General features: G+C 34.3%; 1 protein-coding gene and 9 non-coding genes across 11 annotated transcripts in view; all 10 read right to left on the bottom strand.

The window, feature by feature from the left end:
• LOC134852162 (tetratricopeptide repeat protein 17-like) overlaps positions 1–16,247 on the bottom strand; it is a 154,706-nt gene that overhangs the window by 22,172 nt on the left and 116,287 nt on the right. The gene's annotated exons all lie outside the window — the stretch shown is intronic.
• On the bottom strand, positions 1,583–1,655 carry Trnak-uuu (transfer RNA lysine (anticodon UUU)). The gene has a single exon. It is a non-coding gene; the product is annotated as a tRNA-Lys (tRNA).
• On the bottom strand, positions 4,329–4,401 carry Trnak-uuu (transfer RNA lysine (anticodon UUU)). Its single transcript has one exon. It is a non-coding gene; the product is annotated as a tRNA-Lys (tRNA).
• Positions 4,791–4,863, bottom strand: Trnak-uuu (transfer RNA lysine (anticodon UUU)). The gene has a single exon. It is a non-coding gene; the product is annotated as a tRNA-Lys (tRNA).
• Trnak-uuu (transfer RNA lysine (anticodon UUU)) lies at positions 7,013–7,085 on the bottom strand. Its single transcript has one exon. It is a non-coding gene; the product is annotated as a tRNA-Lys (tRNA).
• Positions 8,949–9,021, bottom strand: Trnak-uuu (transfer RNA lysine (anticodon UUU)). Its single transcript has one exon. It is a non-coding gene; the product is annotated as a tRNA-Lys (tRNA).
• Positions 10,423–10,495, bottom strand: Trnak-uuu (transfer RNA lysine (anticodon UUU)). The gene has a single exon. It is a non-coding gene; the product is annotated as a tRNA-Lys (tRNA).
• Trnak-uuu (transfer RNA lysine (anticodon UUU)) lies at positions 11,355–11,427 on the bottom strand. Its single transcript has one exon. It is a non-coding gene; the product is annotated as a tRNA-Lys (tRNA).
• Positions 11,821–11,893, bottom strand: Trnak-uuu (transfer RNA lysine (anticodon UUU)). Its single transcript has one exon. It is a non-coding gene; the product is annotated as a tRNA-Lys (tRNA).
• On the bottom strand, positions 15,636–15,708 carry Trnak-uuu (transfer RNA lysine (anticodon UUU)). The gene has a single exon. It is a non-coding gene; the product is annotated as a tRNA-Lys (tRNA).

Below are 16,247 nucleotides of genomic sequence, written 5' to 3'. Positions count from 1 at the left end.
AGAAGCAATTCTGCAACCTTCGCCCCAAAAGGGCCTCGTACCTTTGCCAGTTGGATTATAAAACCAACGCTCTACCGGCTGAGCTCGCAGGGCTCCACTGAAAACCCGAGTTTATAGCTTCTAAACTCAAAGACGCTTTCGAGCTAGACTGATTTGGATTTAGTTGTTTTTTCAAACTTTACAAGAACAAATAAAAATTCGAACAAAAAATCACAAAAGTATTTTAAAATCTTCACCCACAACGGACTCGAACCCTTGATTGTTGCATTAAAAGCTCAACTCTCTACTGATTCGGCGAGTTCAAAACAACTTTCCAGTAGTTTTTTCGTCATTTTGTGACAAACAAGGCATATTTCTAGTTTTTCATAGCTTACAAGCTGAAAATCATTTTCGAGCTAGACTTAATTAGATTGTGTTTGTTTCACTTTTAACAACAATGAATTCTACAGTTCTAATTCAAATAAAATTTGAAAAAAAACTCTCAAATCATCTCCCCACAAGTGATTCAAACCCTTGATCGTTGGATTGAATTCGCAACGCTCTACCGACTGCGCTAGCAAGGCTCTACTTCGTTCCCGAGTTTATAGTTTTTAAACTCAAGAACGATTTCGAGCTAGACTTATTTAGAGTGTGTGTGTGTTTTTTTTAATTTTTACAAAAAATTAAATTTCGAACAAAAACTAAAAAATTTAGTTCAAAATCTTTACCCACAAGCTCAAAACAACTTCCCAGTATTTATTTTATTTTTTTTGTGACAAACAAGGCAAACTTCTGGTTTTTTTCATAGCTTCGAAGCTGAAAATCGTTTTCGAGCTAGACTTAATTGAATTGTGTTTGTTTCACTTTTTACAAAAACTTATTCTACAGTTCTAGTTCAAATAAAATTTGAAAAAGAAATTCTACAATCATCGCCCCACAAGGGACTCAAACCTTTGACCGTTGGATTAAAAGTCCAACGCTCTACCGACTGAACTAGCAAGGCTCTCTTTAATTCCTGAGCTTATAGATTTTAAACTCAAAAACGCTTTCGAGCTAGACTTATTAAGATTGTGTTTTTTTTTCAGTTTTTACAAAAAAAAAAAATTTCGAACAAAAATTAAAAAACTTATTTTAAAATATTCACTTACAACGGACTCGGATCCTTGATTGTTGGATTAAAAGCCCAACTATCTAATGACTCGGCAAGCTCAAAACAACTTCCCAGAAATTATTATTATTTTTTTTGTGACAAACAAGGCAAATTTCTGGTTTTTCATAGCTTCCAATCTCAAAAACGCATTCGAGCTAGACTTAGTTGGATTGTGTTTGTTTCCCTTTTTACAAAACACAACTCTAAAATTCTAGTTCAAATTCAAATGAAAATGGAAGAAGCAATTGTGAAATCTTCACCCACAACGGCCTCGAATCCTTGATTGTTGGATTAATAGCCTAACTCTCTATGACTAGGCAAGCTCAAAACAACTTCCTAATAAATATTTGTTTTTTTTTTGTGACAAACAAGGCAAATTACTGGTTTTTCATAGCTTCCAAGATTCTACAGTTCTAGTTCAAATAAAATTTGAAAAAGAAATTCTACAATCATCGCCCCACAAGGGACTCAAACCCTTGACCGTTGGATTAAAAGTCCAACGCTCTACCGACTGAACTAGCAAGGCTCTCTTTAATTCCTGAGCTTATAGATTTTAAACTCAAAAACGCTTTCGAGCTAGACTTATTAAGATTGTGTTTTTTTTTCAGTTTTTACAAAAAAAAAATTTCGAACAAAAATTAAAAAACTTATTTTAAAATATTCACTTACAACGGACTCGGATCCTTGATTGTTGGATTAAAAGCCCAACTATCTAATGACTCGGCAAGCTCAAAACAACTTCCCAGAAATTATTATTATTTTTTTTGTGACAAACAAGGCAAATTTCTGGTTTTTCATAGCTTCCAATCTCAAAAACGCATTCGAGCTAGACTTAGTTGGATTGTGTTTGTTTCCCTTTTTACAAAACACAACTCTAAAATTCTAGTTCAAATTCAAATGAAAATGGAAGAAGCAATTGTGAAATCTTCACCCACAACGGCCTCGAATCCTTGATTGTTGGATTAATAGCCTAACTCTCTATGACTAGGCAAGCTCAAAACAACTTCCTAATAAATATTTGTTTTTTTTTTGTGACAAACAAGGCAAATTACTGGTTTTTCATAGCTTCCAAGCTGAAAATTGTTTTCGAGCTAGACTTAATTGGATTGTGTTTGTTTAACTTTTTACAAAAACTTATTCTACAGTTCTAGTTCAAATAAAATTTGAAAAAGAAATTCTGCATTCATCGCCCCACAAAGGGACTCGAACCCTAGACCGTTGGATTAAAAGTCCAAAGCTCTACCCACTGAGCTAGCAAGGCTCTGTTCAAATCCTGAGCTTAAAGATTTTAAACTCAAAAACGCTTTTGAGCTAGACTTATTAGGATTGTGTTTTTTTTTCAGTTTTTACAAAAAAAACTTTCGAACAAAAATTAAAAAACTTATTTTAAAATATTCACTCACAACGGACTCGAACCCGTGGTTTTTGGATTAAAAGCTCAACTCTCTTCTGACTCGGCGAGTTCAAAGCAACTTTCCAGTAATTTTTTCGTCATTTTGTGACAAACAAGGCATATTTCTAGTTTTTCATAGCTTACAAGCTGAAAATCATTTTCGAGCTAGACTTAATTAGATTGTGTTTGTTTCACTTTTTACAAAAATGAGTTCTACAGTTCTAGTTCAAATAAAATTTGAAAAAGAAACTCAGAAATCATCTCCCCACAAGTGACTCGAAACCTTGACTGTTGAATTAAAAGTCCAACTCTCTACCGACTGAACTAGCAGGGCTCTACTTCATTCCCGAGTTTCTAGCTTTTCAACTCAAAAACGCTTTCGAGCTACACTTATTTAGATTGTTTTTTTTTCAGTTTTTACAGAAAATAAAATGCCGAACAAAAACTAAAAAACATAATTTGAAATCTTCAGCCACAATGGATTCGAACCCTTGATTGTTGGATTAAATGCCCAACTCTCTACTGAATTGGCAAGCTCAAAACTCTCTATTGACTCGGCAAGCTCAAAACAACAAACTCAAATCAGCTAGGAAGTTTTTCATAACTTCCAAGCTGAAAATCGTTTTCGAGCTAGACTTACTTGGATTGTGTCTGTTTCACTTTTTACAAAAATTAATTCTACAGTTCTAGTTCAAAAAAAATTTGAAAAAAAAATCTGCAATCATCGCCCCACAAGGGACTCGAACCGTTGGATTAAAAGTCCAACGCTCTACCGATTAAGCTAGCAATTCTCTGTTCAATTCCTGAGCTTATAGGTTTTAAACTCAAAATCGCTTTCGAGCTAGACTTAATTAGATTGAGTTTGTTTCCCTTTTTACAAAACCCAATTCTAAAATTCTAAATCAAATGAAAATGGAAGAAGCAATTCTGAAATCTTCACCCACAACGGACTCGAACCCTTGACTGTTGGATTAAAAGCCCAACTATCTACTGACTCGGCAAGCTCAAAACAACTTCCTAGTATTTATTTGTTTTTTTTAAATGGTTTTTCATATTAATGGTTTTGCAAATTAATGGTTTTTCATAGCTTCCAAGCTGAAAATCGTTTTCGAGCTAGACTTAATTGGGTTGTGTTTGTTTCACTTTTTTGCAAAAATTAATTCTACCGTTCTAGTTCAAATAAAATCTGAAAAAATTAGGATTGTGTTTTTTTAGGCTTATTAGGATTGTGTTTTTTTTTCAGTTCTTACAAAAAAAACTTTCGAACAAAAATTAAAAAACTTATTTTATAATCTTCACTCACAACGGACTCGAACCCTTGATTGTTGGATTAAAAGCCCAACTCTCTACTGACTCGGCGAGTTCAAAACAACTTTCCAGAATTTTTTTTGTGACAAACAAAGCAAATTTCTGGTTTTTCATAGCTTCCAAGCTCAAAATCGCTTTCGAACTAGACTTAATTAGATTGTGTCTGTTTCCCGTTTTACAAAACACATGTCTAAAATTCTAGTTCAAATAAAAATGGAAAAAGTAATACTGAAATTTTCACCCACAACGGACTCGAACTCTTGATTGTTGGATTAAAAGCCCAACTCTCTACTGACTCGGCAAGCTCAAAACAACTTCCCAGTATTTATTTTATTTTTTTTTGTGACAAACAAGGCAAACTTCTGGTTTTTCATAGCTTCCTAGCTGAAAATCGTTTTCGAGCTAGACTTAATTGAATTGTGTTTGTTTCACTTTTTACAAAAACTTATTCTACAGTTCTATTTCAAATAAAATTTGAAAAAGAAATTCTGCAATCATCGCCCCACAAGGGACTCGAACCCTTGACCGTTTGATTAAAAGTCCAACGCTCTACCAACTGAGCTAGCAGGGCTCTGATCAATTCCCGAGCTTACAGATTTTAAGCTCAAAAACGCTTTCGAGCTAGACTTATTAAGATTGTGTTTTTTTTTTCAGTTTTTACAAAAAAAACTTTCGAACAAAAATTAAAAAATTTATTTTAAAATTTTCACTCACAACGGACTCGGACCCTTGGTTGTTGGATTAAAAGCCCAACTATCTACTGACTCGGCAAGCTCAAAACAACTTCTCTGTATTTATTTTTTTTGTGACAAACAAGGCAAACTTCTGGTTTTTCATAGCTTCCAAGCTGAAAATCGTTTTCGAGCTAGACTTAATTGGGTTGTGTTTGTTTCACTTTTTACAAAAATTATTTCTACAGTTCTAGTTCAAATAAAATCTGAAAAAAATTCCTGCAACCATCGCCCCACAAGGGACTCGAACCCTTGACCTTTGGATTAAAAGTCCAACGATCTACCGACTGAGCTAGCAGGGCTCTGATCAATTCCCGAGCTTAAAGATTTTAAGCTCAAAAACGCTTTCGAGCTAGACTTATTAAGATTGTGTTTGTTTCACTTTTTACAAAAATGAGTTCTACAGTTCTAGTTCAAATAAAATTTGAAAAAGAAACTCAGAAATCATCTCCCCACAAGTGACTCGAAACCTTGACTGTTGAATTAAAAGTCCAACTCTCTACCGACTGAACTAGCAGGGCTCTAGTTCATTCCCGAGTTTCTAGCTTTTCAACTCAAAAACGCTTTCGAGCTACACTTATTTAGATTGTTTTTTTTTTTCAGTTTTTACAGAAAATAAAATGCCGAACAAAAACTAAAAAACATAATTTGAAATCTTCAGCCACAATGGATTCGAACCCTTGATTGTTGGATTAAATGCCCAACTCTCTACTGAATTGGCAAGCTCAAAACTCTCTATTGACTCGGCAAGCTCAAAACAACAAACTCAAATCAGCTGGGAAGTTTTTCATAACTTCCAAGCTGAAAATCGTTTTCGAGCTAGACTTAATTGGATTGTGTCTGTTTCACTTTTTACAAAAATTAATTCTACAGTTCTAGTTCAAAAAAAATTTGAAAAAAAAATCTGCAATCATCGCCCCACAAGGGACTCGAACCATTGGATTAAAAGTCCAACGCTCTACCGATTCAGCTAGCAATGCTCTGTTCAATTCCTGAGCTTATAGGTTTTAAACTCAAAATCGGTTTCGAGCTAGACTTAATTAGATTGAGTTGGTTTCCCTTTTTACAAAACCCAATTCTAAAATTCTAAATCAAATGAAAATGGAAGAAGCAATTCTGAAATCTTCACCCACAACGGACTCGAACCCTTGACTGTTGGATTAAGAGCCCAACTATCTACTGACTCGGCAAGCTCAAAACAACTTCCTAGTATTTATTTGTTTTTTTAAAATGGTTTTTCATATTAATGGTTTTGCAAATTAATGGTTTTTCATAGCTTCCAAGCTGAAAATCGTTTTCGATCTAGACTTAATTGGGTTGTGTTTGTTTCACTTTTTTGCAAAAATTAATTCTACCGTTCTAGTTCAAATAAAATCTGAAAAAATTAGGATTGTGTTTTTTTAGGCTTATTAGGATTGTTTTTTTTTCAGTTCTTACAAAAAAAACTTTCGAACAAAAATTAAAAAACTTATTTTATAATCTTCACTCACAACGGACTCGAACCCTTGATTGTTGGATTAAAAGCCCAACTCTCTACTGACTCGGCGAGTTCAAAACAACTTTCCAGATTTTTTTTTGTGACAAACAAAGCAAATTTCTGGTTTTTCATAGCTTCCAAGCTCAAAATCGCTTTCGAACTAGACTTAATTAGATTGTGTCTGTTTCCCATTTTACAAAACACATGTCTAAAATTCTAGTTCAAATAAAAATGGAAAAATTAATACTGAAATTTTCACCCACAACGGACTCGAACTCTTGATTGTTGGATTAAAAGCCCAACTCTCTACTGACTCGGCAAGCTCAAAACAACTTCCCAGTATTTATTTTTTTTTTTGTGACAAACAAGGCAAACTTCTGGTTTTTCATAGCTTCCTAGCTGAAAATCGTTTTCGAGCTAGACTTAATTGAATTGTGTTTGTTTCACTTTTTACAAAAACTTATTCTACAGTTCTATTTCAAATAAAATTTGAAAAAGAAATTCTGCAATCATCGCTCCACAAGGGACTCGAACCGTTGACCGTTTGATTAAAAGTCCAACGCTCTACCAACTGAGCTAGCAGGGCTCTGATCAATTTCCGAGCTTACAGATTTTAATCTCAAAAACGCTTTCGAGCTAGACTTATTAAGATTGTGTTTTTTTTTCAGTTTTTACAAAAAAAACTTTCGAACAAAAATTAAAAAATTTATTTTAAAATTTTCACTCACAACGGACTCGGACCCTTGGTTGTTGGATTAAAAGCCCAACTATCTACTGACTCGGCAAGCTCAAAACAACTTCTCAGTATTTATTTTTTTTGTGACAAACAAGGCAAACTTCTGGTTTTTCATAGCTTCCAAGCTGAAAATCGTTTTCGAGCTAGACTTAATTGGGTTGTGTTTGTTTCACTTTTTACAAAAATTATTTCTACAGTTCTAGTTCAAATAAAATCTGAAAAAAATTCCTGCAACCATCGCCCCACAAGGGACTCGAACCCTTGACCTTGGGATTAAAAGTCCAACGATCTACCGACTGAGCTAGCAGGGCTCTGATCAATTCCCGAGCTTAAAGATTTTAAGCTCAAAAACGCTTTCGAGCTAGACTTATTAAGATTGTGTTTTTTTTCCGTTTTTACAAAAAAAAACTTTCGAACAAAAATTTAAAAACTTATTTCAAAATCTTCACTCACAACGGACTCGGACCCTTGATTGTTGGATTAAAAGCCCAACTATCTACTGACTCGGCAAGCTCAAAACAACTTCTCAGTATTTATTTTTTTTTTGTGACAAACAAGGCAAACTTCTGGTTTTCATAGCTTCCAAGCTGAAAATATTTTTCGAGCTGGACTTAATTGGGTTGTGTTTGTTTCACTTTTCACAAAAATTAATTTTACAGTTCTAGTTCAAATAAAATTTGAAAAAAAAAAATTCTGCAATCATCTCACCGCAAGTGACTCGAACCCTTGACCGTTGGATTAAAACTCTAACGCTCTACCGACTGAGCCACAGGTCTCTGCTCAATTCCCCAGCTTAAAGATTTTAAACTCAAAAACGCTTTCGAGCTAGACTTATTAAGATTGTGTTTTTTTCAGTTTTTACAAAAAAAACTTTCGAACGAATATTTAAAAAATTATTTTAAAATCTTCACTCACAACGGACTCGAACCCTTGATTGTTCGATTAAAAGCTCAACTCTCTACTGACTCGGCGAGTTCAAAACAACTTTCCAGAATTTTTTGTGACAAACACTTGACCGTTGGATTACAAGTCCAACGCTCTACCGACTGAGCTAGCAAGACTCTGTTCAATTCCTCAGCTTATAGATTTTAAACTCAAAAACACTTTCGAAATAGACTTATTAAGATAGTGTTTTTTTTTCAGTTTTTACAAAAAAAACTTTCGAACAATAATTTAAAAAAGTTATTTTAAAATATTCACTCACAACGGACTCGGACCCTTGATTGTTGGATTAAAAGCCCAATCTACTGACTCGGCAAGCTCAAAACAAGTTCCCAGCGTTTATTGCGTTTTTTTTTTTGTGACAAACAAGGCAAATTTCCGGTTTTTCATAGCTTCCAAGCTCAAAATCGCTTTCGAACTAGACTTAATTAGAGTGTGTTTGTTTCCCATTTTACAAAATACAATTTTAAAATTCTAGTTGAAATAAAAATGGAAGAAGCAATTCTGAAATCTTCACCCACAACGGACTCGAACCCTTGATTGTTGGATTAAAAGCCAAACTCTCTACTGACTCGGCAAGCTCAAAACAAATTCCCAGTATTTATTTTGCTTTTTTTGTGACAAACAAGGCAACTTTCTGGTTTTTCATAGCTTCCAAGCTCAAAATTGTTTTCGAACTAGACTTAATTAGATTATGTTTGTTAGTTTTTTACAAAAATTTATTCTACTGTTCTAGTTCAAATAAAATTTGAAAAAGAAATTCTGCAATCATCGCCCCACAAGGGACTCGAAACCTTGACCGTTGGATTAAAAGTCCAACGCTCTTTCGACTGAGCTAGCAAGACTCTGCGCGATTCGCGAGCTTATAGATTTTAAACTCAAAAACGCTTTCGATCTAGAATTATTAAGATTGTGTTTTTTTTTTCAAATTTTACAAACAAATTTTCGATAAAAATTAAAAAATTTATTTTAAAATCTTCACTCACAACGGAATCAAACCCTTGATTGTTGGATTAAAAGCTAAACTATCTACTGAATCGGCAAGCTCAAAACAACTTACCAGTATTTATTTTTTTTTGGGACAAACAAGGCAAATTTCTGGTTTTTCATAGCTCCCAAGCTGAAAATCGTTATCGAGCTAGACTTAATTGGATTGTGTGTTTCACTTTTTACAAAAATTAATTCTACAGTTCTAGTTCATATAAAATTTGAAAACAAAATTCTGCAATCATCGCCCCACAAGGGACTCGAACCCTTGACCGTTGGATTAAAAGTCCAACGCTCTACCGACTGAGCTATCAAGACGCTGTTCAATTCCTCAGCTTATAGATTTTAAACTCAAAAACACTTTCGAGCTAGACTTATTAAGATTGTGTTTTGTTTTCAGTTTTTACAAAAAAAACTTTCGAACGAATATTTAAAAAATTATTTTAAAATCTTCACTCACAACGGACTCGAACCCTTGATTGTTCGATTAAAAGCTCAACTCTCTACTGACTCGGCAAGTTCAAAACAACTTTCCAGAATTTTTTTGTGACAAACACTTGACCGTTGGATTACAAGTCCAACGCTCTACCGACTGAGCTAGCAAGACTCTGTTCAATTCCTCAGCTTATAGATTTTAAACTCAAAAACACTTTCGAAATAGACTTATTAAGATTGTGTTTTTTTTTCAGTTTTTACAAAAAAAAATTTCGAACAATAATTTAAAAAAGTTATTTTAAAATATTCACTCACAACGGACTCGGACCCTTGATTGTTGGATTAAAAGCCCAATCTACTGACTCGGCAAGCTCAAAACAAGTTCCCAGCGTTTATTTCGTTTTTTTTTTGTGACAAACAAGGCAAATTTCCGGTTTTTGATAGCTTCCAAGCTCAAAATCGCTTTCGAACTAGACTTAATTAGAGTGTGTTTGTTTCCCATTTTACAAAACACAATTTTAAAATTCTAGTTGAAATAAAAATGGAAGAAGCAATTCTGAAATCTTCACCCACAACGGACTCGAACCCTTGATTGTTGGATTAAAAGCCAAACTCTCTACTGACTCGGCAAGCTCAAAACAACTTCCCAGTATTTATTTTGCTTTTTTTGTGACAAACAAGGCAACTTTCTGGTTTTTCATAGCTTCCAAGCTCAAAATTGTTTTCGAACTAGACTTAATTAGATTATGTTTGTTAGTTTTTTACAAAAATTTATTCTACTGTTCTAGTTCAAATAAAATTTGAAAAAGAAATTCTGCAATCATCGCCCCACAAGGGACTCGAAACCTTGACCGTTGGATTAAAAGTCCAACGCTCTTTCGACTGAGCTAGCAAGACTCTGCGCGATTCGCGAGCTTATAGATTTTAAACTCAAAAACGCTTTCGATCTAGAATTATTAAGATTGTGTTTTTTTTTTCAAATTTTACAAACAAATTTTCGATAAAAATTAAAAAATTTATTTTAAAATCTTCACTCACAACGGAATCAAACCCTTGATTGTTGGATTAAAAGCTCAACTATCTACTGAATCGGCAAGCTCAAAACAACTTACCAGTATTTATTTTTTTTTGGGACAAACAAGGCAAATTTCTGGTTTTTCATAGCTCCCAAGCTGAAAATCGTTATCGAGCTAGACTTAATTGGATTGTGTGTTTCACTTTTTACAAAAATTAATTCTACAGTTCTAGTTCAAATAAAATTTGAAAACAAAATTCTGCAATCATCGCCCCACAAGGGACTCGAACCCTTGACCGTTGGATTAAAAGTCCAATGCTCTACCGACTGAGCTATCAAGACGCTGTTCAATTCCTCAGCTTATAGATTTTAAACTCAAAAACACTTTCGAGCTAGACTTATTAAGATTGTGTTTTGTTTTCAGTTTTTACAAAAAAACTTTCGAACAATAATTTAAAAAAGTTATTTTAAAATATTCACTCACAACGGACTCGGACCCTTGATTGTTGGATTAAAAGCCCAATCTACTGACTCGGCAAGCTCAAAACAAGTTCCCAGCGTTTATTTCGTTTTTTTTTTGTGACAAACAAGGCAAACTTCTGGTTTTTCATAGCTTCCAAGCTGAAAATCGTTTTCGAGCTAGACTTAATTGGGTTGTGTTTGTTTCACTTTTTTGCAAAAATTAATTCTACAGTTCTAGTTCAAATAAAATCTGAAAAAAATCCTGCAATCATCGCCCCACAAGGGACTCTAACCCTTGACCGTTGGATTAAAAGTCCAACGATCTACCGACTGAGCTAGCAGGGCTCTGATCAATTCCCGAGCTTACAGATTTTAAACTCAAAAACACTTTCGAGCTAGACTTATTAAGATTGTGTTTTGTTTTCAGTTTTTACAAAAAAACTTTCGAACAATAATTTAAAAAAGTTATATTAAAAAAATTCACTCACAACGGACTCGGACCCTTGATTGTTGGATTAAAAGCCCAATCTACTGACTCGGCAAGCTCAAAACAAGTTCCCAGCGTTTATTTCGTTTTTTTTTGTGACAAACAAGGCAAACTTCTGGTTTTTCATAGCTTCCAAGCTGAAAATCGTTTTCGAGCTAGACTTAATTGGGTTGTGTTTGTTTCACTTTTTTGCAAAAATTAATTCTACAGTTCTAGTTCAAATAAAATTTGAAAACAAAATTCTGCAATCATCGCCCCACAAGGGACTCGAACCCTTGACCGTTGGATTAAAAGTCCAACGCTCTACCGACTGAGCTAGCAAGACGCTGTTCAATTCCTCAGCTTATAGATTTTAAACTCAAAAACACTTTCGAGCTAGACTTATTAAGATTGTGTTTTGTTTTCAGTTTTTACAAAAAAAACTTTCGAACAATAATTTAAAAAAGTTATATTAAAAAAATTCACTCACAACGGACTCGGACCCTTGATTGTTGGATTAAAAGCCCAATCTACTGACTCGGCAAGCTCAAAACAAGTTCCCAGCGTTTATTTCGTTTTTTTTTGTGACAAACAAGGCAAACTTCTGGTTTTTCATAGCTTCCAAGCTGAAAATCGTTTTCGAGCTAGACTTAATTGGGTTGTGTTTGTTTCACTTTTTTGCAAAAATTAATTCTACAGTTCTAGTTCAAATAAAATCTGAAAAAAATCCTGCAATCATCGCCCCACAAGGGACTCTAACCCTTGACCATTGGATTAAAAGTCCAACGATCTACCGACTGAGCTAGCAGGGCTCTGATAAATTCCCGAGCTTACAGATTTTAAACTCAAAAACGCTTTCGAGCTAGACTTATTAGGATTGTTTTTTTCAGTTCTTACAAAAAAAAACTTTCGAACAAAAATTAAAAAAACTTATTTTATAATCTTCACTAACAACGGACTCGAACCCTTTATTGTTGGATTAAAAGCCCAACTCTCTACTGACTCGGCGAGTTCAAAACAACTGACCAGAATTTTTTTTTGTGACAAACAAAGCAAATTTCTGGTTTTTCATAGCTTCCAAGCTCAAGCTTTCAAGCTAGACTTAATTAGATTGTGTTTGTTTCCCTTTTTACAAAACAGAATTCTAAAAATCTAGATCAAATAAAAATGGAAGAAGCAATTCTGAAATCTTCACCCACAACGGACTAGAACCCTTGATTGTTGGATTAAAAGCTCAAATCTCTACTGACTCGGCAAGCTCAAAACAACTTCCCAGTATTTATTTTGTTTTTTTTTTGTGAAAAACAAGGCAAACTTCTGGTTTTTCATAGCTTCCAAGCTGAAAATCGTTTTCGAGCTAGACTTAATTGGGTTGTGTTTGTTTCACTTTTTTGCAAAAATTAATTCTACAGTTCTACTTCAAATAAAATCTGAAAAAAATTCCTGCAATCATCTCCCCTCAAGGGACTCGAACCCTTGACCTCTGGATTAAAAGTCCAACGATCTACCGACTGAGCTAGCAGGGCTCTGATCAATTCCCGAGCTTACAGATTTTAAACTCAAAAACGTTTTCGAGCTAGACTTATTAGGATTGTGTTTTTTTCAATTCTTACAAAAAAAACTTTCGAACAAAAATTAAAAAACTTATTTTATAATTTTCACTCACAACGGACTCGAACCCTTGATTGTTGGGTTAAAAGCTCAACTCTCTACTGACTCGGCGAGTTCAAAACAACTGACCAGAATTTTTTTTTGTGACAAACAAAGCAAATTTCTGGTTTTTCATAGCTTCCAAGCTCAAAATCGCTTTCGAGCTAGACTTAATTAGATTGTGTTTGTTTCGCTTTTTACAAAACACAATGGTAAAAATCTAGTTCAAATAAAAATGGAAGAAGCAATTCTGAAATCTTCACCCACAACGGACTCGAACCCTTGATTGTTGGATTAAAAGCTCAACTCTCTACTGACTCGGCGAGTTCAAAACAACTTTCCAGAATTTTTTTGTGACAAACAAAGCAAGTTTCTGGTTTTTCATAGCTTTCAAGCTCAAAATCGCTTTCGAACTAGACTTAATTAGATTGTGTCTGTTTCCCAATTTACAAAACACAAGTCTAAAATTCTAGTTCAAATAAAAATGGAAGAAGTAATTCTGAAAACTTCACCCACAACGGACTCGAACCCTTGATTGTTGGATTAAAAGCTCAACTCTCTACTGACTCGGCGAGTTCAAAACAACTTTCCAGAATTTTTTTGTGACAAACAAAGCAAGTTTCTGGTTTTTCATAGCTTTCAAGCTCAACATCGCTTTCGAACTAGACTTAATTAGATTGTGTCTGTTTCCCAATTTACAAAACACAAGTCTAAAATTCTAGTTCAAATAAAAATGGAAGAAGTAATTCTGAAAACTTCACTCACAACGGACTCGAACCCTTGATTAATGGATTAAAAGCCCAACTCTCTACTGCCTCGGCAAGCTCAAAACAACTTCCCAGTATTTATTTTAAATTTTTTTGTGAGAAACAAGGCAAACTTCTGGTTTTTCATAGCATCCAAGCTGAAAATCGTTTTCGAGCTAGACTTAATTGAATTGTGTTTGTTTCACTTTTTACAAAAACTTACTCTACAGTTCTAGTTCATATAAAATTTGAAAAAGAAATTCTGCTATCATCGCCCCACAAGGGACTCGAACCCTTGAACGTTGGATTAAAAACGCTCTACCGACTGAGCTAGCAGGGCTCTGCTCAATTCCCGAGCGTATAGATTTTTAACTTAAAAACGCTTTCGAGCTAGACTTATTAAGATTGTGTTTTTTTTTCAGTTTTTACAAAAAAAAAACTTTCGAATAAAAATTAAAAAAACTTAATTTGAAATCTTCACTCACAACGGACTCGGACCCTTGATTGTTGGATTAAAAGCTCAACTCTCTACTGACTCGGCGAGTTCAAAACAACTTTCCAGAATTTTTTTGTGACAAACAAAGCAAGTTTCTGGTTTTTCATAGCTTTCAAGCTCAAAATCGCTTTCGAACTAGACTTAATTAGATTGTGTTTGTTTCGCTTTTTACAAAACACAATGGTAAAAATCTAGTTCAAATAAAAATGGAAGAAGCAATTCTGAAATCTTCACCCACAACGGACTCGAACCCTTGATTGTTGGATTAAAAGCTCAACTCTCTACTGACTCGGCGAGTTCAAAACAACTTTCCAGAATTTTTTTGTGACAAACAAAGCAAGTTTCTGGTTTTTCATAGCTTTCAAGCTCAAAATCGCTTTCGAACTAGACTTAATTAGATTGTGTCTGTTTCCCAATTTACAAAACACAAGTCTAAAATTCTAGTTCAAATAAAAATGGAAGAAGTAATTCTGAAAACTTCACCCACAACGGACTCGAACCCTTGATTAATGGATTAAAAGCCCAACTCTCTACTGACTCGGCAAGCTCAAAACAACTTCTCAGTATTTATTTTATTTGTGACAAACAAGGCAAACTTCTGGTTTTTCATAGCTTCCAAGCTGAAAATCGTTTTCGAGCTAGACTTAATTGAGTTGTGTTTGTTTCACTTTTTACAAAAATTAATTCTACAGTTCTAGTTCAAATAAAATTTAAAAAAAATCTGCAATCATCTCCCCACAAGGGACTCGAACCCTTGACCGTTGGATTAAAAGTCCAGCGCTCTACCGACTGAGCTAGCAGAGCTCTCCTTTATTCCCGAGCTTATAGATTTTAAACTCAAAAACGCTTTCGAGCTAGACTTATTAAGATTGTGTTTTTTTTCAGTTTTTATAGAAAAAACTTTCGAACAAAAATTAAAAAACATATTTTAAAATTTTCACTCACAACGGACTCGGACCCTTGGTTGTTGGATTAAAAGCCCAACTATCTACTGACTCGGCAAGCTCAAAACAACTTCCCAGTATTTATTTTGTTTTTTTTTGCGACAAACAAGGCAAACTTCTGGTTTTTCATAGCTTCCAAGCTGAAAATCGTTTTCGAGCTAGACTTAGTTGGGTTGTGTTTGTTTCACTTTTTACAAAAATTAATTCTACAGTTCTAGTTCAAATACAATTTGAAAAAAAAATTCAGCAATCATCGCCCCACGAGGGACTCGAACCCTTGACCGTTGGATTAAAATCCCAACGCTCTACCGACTGAGCTAGCAGTGCTCTGCAAAATTCCCGAGCGCATAGATTTTAATCTCAAAAACGCTTTCGAGCTAGACTTATTAAGAATAGGTTTTTTTTTCAGTTTTTACAAAAAAAACTTTCGAACAAAAATAAAAAAAACTTATTTTAAAATCTTCACTCACAACGGACTCGGACCCTTGATTGTTGGATTAAAAGCCCAATTATCTACTGACGCGGCAAGCTCAAAACAACTTCTCAGTATTTATTTATTTTTGTGACAAACGAGGCAAATTTCTGTTTTTTCATAGCTTCCAAGCTGAAAATCGTTTTCGAGCTAGACTTAATTGAGTTGTGTTTGTTTCACTTTTTACAAAAACTTATTCTACAGTTCTATTTCAAATAAATTTTGAAAAAGAAATTCTGCAATCATCGCCCCACAAGGGACTCGAACCCTTGACCGTTGGATTAAAAGTCCAACGCTCTACCGACTGAGCTAGCAGAGCTCTGGAAAATTCCCGAGCGCATAGATTTTAAACTCAAAAACGCTTTCGAGCTAGACTTATTAAGAATGTGTTTTTTTTTTCAGTTGTTACAAAAAAAACTTTCGAACAAAAATTAAAAAACTTATTTCAAAATTTTCACTCACAACGGACTCGGACCCTTGGTTGTTGGATTAAAAGCCTAACTATCTACTGACTCGGCAAGCTCAAAACAACTTCTCAGTATTTATTTTTTTGTGACAAACGAAGCAAACTTCTGGTTTTCCATAGCTTCCCAGCTAAAAATCGTTTTCGAGCTGGACCTAATTGAGTTGTTTGTTTCACTTTTTACAAAAATTAATTCTACAGTTCTAGTTCAAATAAAATTTGAAAAAAATTCTGCAATCATCTCACCACAAGGGACTCGAACCCTTGACCGTAGGATTAACAGTCCAACGCTCTACCGACTGAGCTAGCAGGGCTCTGCTTAATTGCCGAGCGCATAGAGTTTAAACTCAAAAACGCTTTCGAATTAGACTTATTAAGATTGTTTTTTTTTCAGT

The sequence above is a fragment of the Symsagittifera roscoffensis genome, chromosome 7 (assembly GCF_963678635.1).
Source record: "Symsagittifera roscoffensis chromosome 7, txSymRosc1.1, whole genome shotgun sequence".
Taxonomy (NCBI): domain Eukaryota; kingdom Metazoa; phylum Xenacoelomorpha; order Acoela; family Convolutidae; genus Symsagittifera; species Symsagittifera roscoffensis.
This window is presented reverse-complemented; position numbering and strand designations above follow the sequence as displayed.